Source organism: Papio anubis, chromosome 3 (assembly GCF_008728515.1).
Source record: "Papio anubis isolate 15944 chromosome 3, Panubis1.0, whole genome shotgun sequence".
Lineage (NCBI taxonomy): Eukaryota > Metazoa > Chordata > Mammalia > Primates > Cercopithecidae > Papio > Papio anubis.
The window spans coordinates 173,442,205-173,451,432 of record NC_044978.1 but is presented as its reverse complement, the minus strand read 5'-3'; the positions used below and the strand labels follow the sequence as shown (position 1 = coordinate 173,451,432).

At 38.5% G+C, this 9,228-nt stretch overlaps 1 long non-coding RNA gene across 1 annotated transcript in view; it reads right to left on the bottom strand.

Moving 5' to 3' along the window:
- Window positions 1-477: 477 nt before the first annotated feature.
- The window catches only part of LOC103884221, a 54,951-nt gene continuing 46,200 nt past the window's right edge, over window positions 478-9,228 (bottom strand). Inside the window, exons 4-5 of the long non-coding RNA XR_002521937.2 lie at window positions 4,832-4,883; window positions 478-1,037 (exon numbers count right to left, since the gene is read on the bottom strand). This is a non-coding gene — a long non-coding RNA (uncharacterized LOC103884221). The remainder of the gene's footprint in view (window positions 1,038-4,831; window positions 4,884-9,228) is intronic.

Below are 9,228 nucleotides of genomic sequence, written 5' to 3'. Positions count from 1 at the left end.
TCTTGATTTTGGCCTTGTCTGTGATGCCTTTCCATCTTTAGTGTCCCTGAAACACCCCCCTGGGACTTCCAGCCACTGCAACTCTCTCACTTCATTTTACTCATTTTTGTTGCAGATGCAAATCAAAAGACAAGAATCCATGTATGCAAGAAATGTGCCTTTCTCTTGTAAAATTCTATGTAGTTTTTATTCAAAGCCCCTATTCACACCATGAGGCTCATATCAGTCAATATAGGATTCCCTACCCCTCTCTCCCCGCTATCTTAAGCACAACTTGAGTTTCACATTGAACCAAGGCTATAGGGACTATGTAAGGTTGAGAGGGTAGCAGGATAGGTGGCCTTTGATTGCCACCTAACCACACCCCTTCAGCTGGCATGCTCAGCATCCAGGTTCATTCTCAGTAGCTTTTCCTGCAGGACCCTCGTTAGCCATCAGTAGTTGCCTCCTAAGAGTGACTTTCCTGTAAGTCTGTGCTATCCTGAGCACATAGAATCAGTTTACAATTCCTCAGTCACGCTGGCTCTAGGTCTCTTCAGAGTTATCTGAGACCCATCTTCTGGGGAACCTCTTGTAGTTGCTTTTACTTGACTCATGAACTGTCTTCTGGAAACAGTCTCCAAGCACAAGTATATCCATGCACACAGTCCTCAACACTCCTTGCTGTTTCTCCTTAGAATGTAGCCAGCCAAGCCTTGCTTTCCTGGCGCAGAAAGGTGAGTGCTCCAAGACTGGTCACATGGATAATCACTTAAAACTAATTCCTCAATTGTGTCAGATAGATAGCCCCTAAACATCTGGTTCAGATAATCCTCCCCTCACCCCAGCCCGAAACGTTCCACCAAATGTTGCAAAGAAAAAAATACAACCTGTGCAGCATTGCAGCTGGTCGGTGACCCAACGCTGCAGACTGACACCTGGGAACAAATCCACACCGGGAAGGAAGATCTGATTTCAGTGTATTCATTTCCATGATTCAGGAATAAAGTCTTCTCTCACCTCCTGTATCCCCAAAACCTTGAGAGAAGAATGTCACCCTGAAAACAGACAAAAACCTTAGGGGATGCTGCCACCAGTGAGGCTGCCCCAGGGCTTTGTGATATGAGCACTTAACATCTTTCAAGTGATCCCGCCAAGGCACCTGGCTCCATTTATTTATTATTGTGTTTCAAACCTTTATTGGTATTCCCAATGCATGCCAGGCTAGATCCGGAGTGACAAAGAGTAAGAGTTTCAGAGAAAATCTAAAAGAGCACTGACTACAAACTCCTGTTGTTACAGATTCATCCTGAGAGGGAAGGTTACACACCCAGAGTCACAAATTGCTTAAGTAGCATAGCTAGGACCTAGTATTGCTGACGATTCACAACCATGGGAAAACTGAGGCCTGAGGCTTGCAAGTACAGCTGGCTGAGAGGTCAGCTTAGATGTACAGACTTTCCATCTTCTTCAAAACCAACATTAGCTTCCAGGACAAAGGAAAAAAAAAATGTCAATTTTATTTTGTTCTGGGTGTTTTTGTAAGAAGGGCTTCTGAAAGCCAAAACAACTCCCTTCTTGCCAGAAAAGAGATCTTTGTTAGTAATCTGTTTGCTAGTCAGCTGATCTTAAGATCTTCCAGAAGCTCCAGGGTGTCTACTATGTTGAGATTTATCCAAGACTTATTGGCAGTTGTCACTTCACTTGCTTCATCAAGAAGGCTTCTGCCCATGAGGAGCTGCTTAAAAAGAACCTCACCATTAGGGGTGTTGTGCCTCTTGCATTCATTTTAATTCTCTGTGTTTACTCCAAACTCTATTACAGTTAATCATACACATGTCTATTTACTCTTGTGGATATAGAGTGCTCTCCCTTCATCATTTCCTGCTTCACTCCCACACCCCTCTTTTCACACACCACTGCAACCACTTTCTATCTGATCTCTTGGTTTCCATCCACCACCAGTTATCAAAATGATCTTTGTAAAATGCAAAGCAACTCAAGTCTTCACCCCACTCCATCCTTGCTTAAGTGCTCCTCATGATCTCCTGCAGCCAGAATTAATTGAAGAATTTACTTCGAAAGACCCTCCATGATCTTGCACCAAGCAGATCTAATCAGTTTTATCTTCTAATAATGCCTACATCCTCCTCCTAACCCTATGGACCGGTGAGACTAAAGACCACACCATTCTTCAAAACCATCACCCTTTTTTGTATTATCATACCATGCCACATAGCTAGAAAGTCTTCCTTCCACACCATCACATAAGTGTCTCCAAATCAACCTTCACCCAGTTCAACTGTCACCATGTTAGTTAACTATTTCTCACTGCCCTTGGAAAGTGACTTACTTCACCTCTATTTCACTGACGATGCTGGCCCATTTGTACCATATTCTACACTGTTGGCTAAAGCAAACTGAGAGTTCTCAAAGAGTAGGAACTAGGTGTTGTTCATTACTCATTACCTGGGTTCTTGATAAAATTCTTTCAATGGTCGATTAATAAACGGGCATCATTATTAAAGGTCTTATCATCGCCAGTAAACAAATTATCAAAAGGAAGGAAGAAGGAAGGAAGGGAAGGAAGGAAGAGGAAGGAAGGAGAAGGAAGGAAGAAATGGAGGGAAAGGGGAAGGGAGAAGGGAAGGGAAGGGAAGGGAAGGAAGGAAGGGAAGGGAAAAGAAAGGAAAGGAGAGAAGCCTGTCACCCAAGCTCACCTATGAGTTCTTCCCTTCATTTCCACTCTCTGCCTGGGTCAGTAACACTACTTGTTCTTTGTGCAATTCCCTAACTTTGGGCTTCTCTGGATGAAGGTGCTGAAGCCATATTTGCAGTACATGACAAAAAATTTTCCTATATTCTCCCATTAAGAGCATCAGTAAATTAGATTAGTGGTTTTGACATTTTTCTGCCTGCTTGTTGACCTAATCCTCTAAATAGAGCCTCTATATTCCTTTCTCATGGCCCATCTCAGTGTTTATAAGGTGGTAGAAGTTGTGGGACTTACCTGTCGCTGGGCCAAGGTCAGAGAGAGCAAAGCACAGCTTTATTAGACCTTGGAAAAGTTCCCAATAGGAGGCTCCTTCTCACATACATAGGTTGTAACTGGTAAAATATCCTGTAGCAGCTTCTAACTCCACTGAAAAGGCAGACCACGGCCAGTAACCCTCACCTAATATATCAATGTAAATCTTATTTCTATCACCTTTTATTCCTCACTCCTTTCTGTGCCCAAGCTGTATGAGGTCACTAGGAAATTGTTTGAGTTTCCTTCCCCAAGTATGGAGGAACCCACTTCACATTGCCTCTTTTTTTTTCCTCTGCTTAGATTCACTACCAGTTGGGGATTAAAAGTTTTATGTCAATGTTATGGCAGAATTGGAGGCTTCTAGAACTTGGGGTACCTTAAAAAGTTATTTGTCTGGGTTTCTCATTACAGTGGAGGATGCAGAGGGTGTACAAGAGAATAAGTCCACTGTTGTCATTAAGCAGAAGTAAACTGGCTAAAGAAGTACTCTGAAAACTGCTACCCACATGGTTTTCCTCACTCTGGCGCCAGAATCTTAACTGAAATAGACAGTGCTGTTCAAGCAGCTCAGGTGTCTCTACAGAGCAATGCGTGGAGGGGTCTTAAACTCAGGATTTTTATAATAACAGTTAATTTTAAAAGATTGACTTCCATGCTTTATGTTGAAAACTAGCTATAGTTGTCTCCATTGACAATCTAAGCTTGTATTCATTAAAGAAAAACCTATCAATTTTAGTTCTTCCTTGCTAAGAAATGTTAGAAAGTTTCTAGCTGGACAGAGTAAAGAAAGACTCCCAGCTCTGGTCCACTCTGGATTTTTCGTCTTCCTCCAGGCTATGTTAACCCTCTTAGGGCCCCACATTGTTTTCTTCCCTTGTGATCTGCCACTTCCTTTCCTGAGTCAAGGTCATATTTTCAGTTTCAGCTTGTGCTTTTCTCTAAGCTTTTTTGCTATGGTAATAAAAGGCCAGTTTTATATTTGACAACTTTTTGTAAAATGGTCAACTGAGGGGGGTCTAACATACAAATGGATTTGCTCCATTGGCTGGAAGCAGGGTGACTTGATATTTCCTGTGTAATGTTAATAAGTATTTGCCTTGTGTGGAGCAAGTCAGAATTTTTCCTATTTAACTATTTCATGCCTCTGCTCCCTGGATTACATTAGCAAGGAGGAATGAGTCCTTTGGGAGTGGTTAGTACAATAGGTTTTCATTTCTAATATAGCTTGACCAGTTGCAATAAGATTCCAGAAGGAAAAAAAAAATGCCTAAATTAAAAGCATGATTTCTCCTGGACAGAGATCTAAATCCCAGTCTAATGAGGCTTAGTTCCTTTAAAGAACATTTAATCTGGGTAAGGATATTAACTCCTTACACAAAAGACACTCAGCTAAACAGTTTACATTATTATTTCATTTAATTCTCACAACATCACAATGAGATAGATATTATTATTATTACAAATAAAGATTCTAAGGCTTAAAGAGATTAAGTTGTGCAATACTACACATATATTAAGTGGCAGAATTAATTCCATATATACATGTGGTTCTACAGCAAAAACTTAGCATTTAACCATTGTACTAAAATGCTCAGGCACCCATAGGCATGGATAGTGCTGAATCTCTGTATTGCAATGGGAAACAAACCTATGCTTTAGATGCAAGCCAGGGTACTTAGAATACACTGGCAGTTTCTGGACTGCCAGTTTAGGTGCCATCCTTTTAGAACTGGCTAGTAATCTCTTAAATACTTCCAAATTTGATATCTCTGAGCTATTTATCTTCAGTCTTTCAAAGTCTCAACACTTTTGCAAGCTTACCTCTTGATGAGGGTAGAGATGAAAGTAGAATGTGTTAGACACCAGGGTTTATCTGTAAAGGGGAAGGAGAGATTATGACTAAGGTGATTAAGTGGGGGTGGGGGGTGTATCCTGATGAAAGAAAATCATATCAGAAAGCTCAGCTGAATGTCTTCAAGATCTGAAGACACAAACATGTGAACCGCTTTGCCTTTTACAAATTCCTTTTTCTTAAACCCATCTTGGCTTCCTATTTTCTATTCTCTAATTATTCTCAGTCCCAACTCATTATACTTTTCGTATGGGATTCCATACTTCAGACTTATTTTATTCTGATTCTTTTTGTGCAGTGTTCTGTGTATGCCTATTAAATCTAGTTGAATTTTAGCATTGATGAAGTATTCTAGTCCCATACTGATCTTCTTCCCAATTGTCCTATTCAAATTGAGGCACGAAAATCTCCAACTATTATTATTGAATTGCCTGTATCTTCCTTCGATTCTGTCAGTTTTTGTTTCATTTGTTGTGAGACACTGTTTTTAGGTTTATTTTAGTTATATGTTTATAATCATTATATCTTACGGTAAATTGACATTTTTATTAATATATAATGCCATCATTTGTCTTTTGTAACAGGTTTTTACTTAAAGTCTTTTTGTCTGATATTAATATAGTCACTCAGCTCTCTTGGTTACTGTTTGAATGGTATAAATTTTTAAATTATTTTACTTTCAGCCTACATGCTTCTTTGAATTTAAGGGTGTCTTTTGTAGACACCATATATTTAGATAATTTTTATCCATCCTGTGGATCCCTGCCTTTTAATTGAAGTATTTAATACATTTACATTTAATGTATTTACTGATAAGGTATGATTTATGTATGCCATTTTGCTATTTGTTTTCCATTTCCTATGTCTTTTTTGTTTCTCTATCCTTAAATCATTGCATTCTTTTGTGTTAAGTAGGTATTTTTTTAGTCTGCTATTTTATTCCCCTTGTTTCTTTCACTTTTTTTTAAGTCATGTATTAGTGTTGTTCCAGTCATTACAATATTGTATTTTGACTTATAACATTCTAGCTGAGATTAATATCAACCTAATTTCAATAGTATATAAAACTTTGTTCCCTCATCTCTCCTTTGTGCAGTTATTGTCATACGAATTGTCCTTATGTGTCATATGACCATCAACATAGATTTATAATTATTGCTTTATACAGTTGTCTTACAAATTATACAGAAGAAAAAAGTTACAAATAAAAAATACATTTATACTCTCTTTTGTATTTACCTATTTAGTAACCTTTACTGATGTTATTTCTTTATGCAGATTTGAGTTACTCTCTAGTGTCATTTATTTTAGCCTACAGCATTCCTTTAGTATTTGTTGTACAACAGGTCTGATAGTGACACATTTTCTCAGTTTCTGTTTATCTTGTAATGTCTTAATTTCACCTTCAATTTTGGAGGATAGTTGTGCTGGACACAGAATTCTTGGCTGACAGTATTATTTCTCATCACTTTGAATAAACATTCAGTTGACTTCTGGAATCACAGTTCCTAATGAGAAGTTAGCTGTTAATCCTACTAAGGGTCCCTTGTACATGGCCATTCACTTTTCTCTTGCCACTTTTAAGAGTCTCTCTTTGTCTTTGATTGTGATGTGTCTAAGTGTGAATCTCTTCAAGTCTGCACTACTTGGATTTCATTGAGCTTCTTGGGTGTCCACCTTAATATATTTTTATCATATTTGGAAACTTTTCAGCCATTATTTCTTCAAATATCCCATCTGCCCATTCTCCTTTCCCTTTTTCTCTCCTCTCCTCCCCCTTTTCTGCTGACACTTCTCATCCTTTTCCCTTTCTTTCTCTTTTCTTTCTTTCTTTCTTCCTTTCTTCTTTTCCTCCTTCTCCTCCTCCTCCCCTTTATTCTTTTTCTTCTTTTTTCTTCTTCTTTTTCTTCTTTCTTCTTCTCCCTGCTTCCTCCTCCTCCTCCTCTTCCTCCTCCTCCTCCTCCTTCATCTTCTTCTTCTTTTCTCTCTCTCTCTCTCTCTCTCTGTGTCTCTCCCCCTCTTTCTCCCCACCCTCCTCTTTGAAGACTCCTACTATGTGAATACTAGTATGGTTGATGGTATCCCACAGGTCTATCCAGCTCCTTTCATTTTTTGTTGTTCTGTTCCCTTTCTGTTTCTCAGAACAGATAATTTCAATTACTTGCATTTAAGTTTGTATATTATTTCTCCCACCTGTTCAAGTGTCCCTATGGTGACTTTTTATTTCAGTTATTGCACTTTTCAACTCCATGATTTTGATTTGGCTGCTTTTTATTATTTTTATCTTTACTGATATTTTCCATTTGTTGAAAACTCATTCTTCAGCTCTCTTTTACTTCTTTAAACATGTTTTCCTTTAGCTCTTTAGATATACTTTAAATAGCCTGTTTAAAGTCTTCCTCTAGCAAGTCCAACATTTGAGCTTCCTCAAAGACAGTTTCCAGTGACTGCTTTTTCCTGTGTAAGAGTCATACTTTCTGGATTCTGTGCATATCTCATAATTTTTGTCAAAACTGAACATTTTAGGTAATATGGCAATCCTGGATTCTACCCTCTGCCCCCAACCAGGGTTTGTTGTTGTTACTGTTTGCTGTTATTTCTATTGTTTGTTTAGTAATTTTTCTGAACTAGTGCTGTAAAATCTGTACTCTTTGACATGTATCAACACGGAAGTCTCTGCTCTGTTAACATAGTGGTCAACTGAACAGAGATGTCCTTAAGTGCCTGGAACCAATAAGCCCCCAAGTCTTTGACAAATGGTTCTATGTGCATACTGAACATGCCTTCAACATTTAGCTAGACAGTTAACTACTCTGTTTTAATTTTCAGTTTCCCCTAAGTGAAGCCTCAAAGTCCGACACTGGTGAGAGCTTAGAACTTTCTAGGCCTTCCCTGAGCATTCATACGTACCACAGCATGCACATGGCCTTCTAGATACTCAGGAATGTGTCAGAGCTCTTCAGAGCCCTTTGTGGACATCATTTCAAGCATTTCCTGTTAAGCTATTATTTGCCCCAACTATTATTCACTACCACAGGCAGCCATGATATTAAACAAATGCTCCTAATTGTTTTTCATAAATGACCCTAAGAAAAAAGCTATTCATACTAGGTGATCTCTGAATCAGTTAAATAAGACTGCTTTGAGAATGGGGTCTTCCAGGGAACCACCAGGCAGGTCAAAAAAAAATAACAATTCTCCAGAAACAGGATTTTGAGAGTTCCAACCCTCTTTTGCCCCCTCTAGTGGCAGCCAAGCCTGGGGTTTTTACTGTGTTCATAGTCTGTTGGTTTTCAAGGTTACCATGGAGCTGGAAATGAAGGGATGAGAATAGGAAAAATTAACACTGCACTGTTCATATCAGGTTTTAAAATTCAGCTGTTCTTCTTAAATGTTCCCTGAATTTTCCCCAAACCTTTTATTAATTTCTGCAGTTTTTAAAAAGTTAATTCTGAAAATGTTTGCGCTTGTTCTTATTGCTTTTATGGAGGAGAGGACTTTCAGAGGCCCTTATTCTACCATTTTCACTGATACCCAAACCAGACTCACTTTATGTCAGTGTTTCTTTGCTCTGTTTGACCCACTTAAGCTTCTGAGTGCTCTTTATATTCTTTTTTATTCCAATTTATTCATTGCCCACTTTCAATCAAGACTTGTTTTTCCTATCTAAAGTCTTTCAAATATTTTTTCGCTTCTACTGCTGTTGGCCTTAAGTAGGAGTTTTATCATCTGTTACCCAGATAACTTCAACAGTGTCCAAACAGGTCCCTTTGCAGCATGTCATATACTATTCTAATCCATTCACCACCCCAGACACATTGATCATTTTGAAACATAAAACTGACTTTCTCTTTTCTTATGTAAGCTCTTCCATAGATTCACATTATCTCCAGAATAAAGTCCAATCGTGGCCATGGCAGAGTATACAAGGCCTGCTTGATTTGGCCCTAAATCTCCCCTCTGCCCTTGCAAAACCTAGCCCAGCCATACAAATATGTGCAATTCATATCAATTCTGCACTGTCTCGTTAGTATTCTTGTCCCTTGTTCCCTTAGTGAATCAATCAATCAATTAATTTGGTACATATTTTCTAAGCATTTACTATGTGTCAAGCCCTACACAAGGCACAAGAGAAAAGAAAGTGAATAAGAACAACAATGTTCTTCTTCCTGTAGATTTTATATACAGAGTTGGAGACAAGTAAATAGATAAACAAACTGAATAATTACAGAATGCTGTAACTGCAATGCAGAGAGTAAATGGAATGGTTCTATGGGCATACTGAACATACCTTCAACATTTAGCTAGACAGTTAACTACTCTGTTTTAATTTTCAGTTTCCCCTAAGTGAAGCCCCTAATAGAAA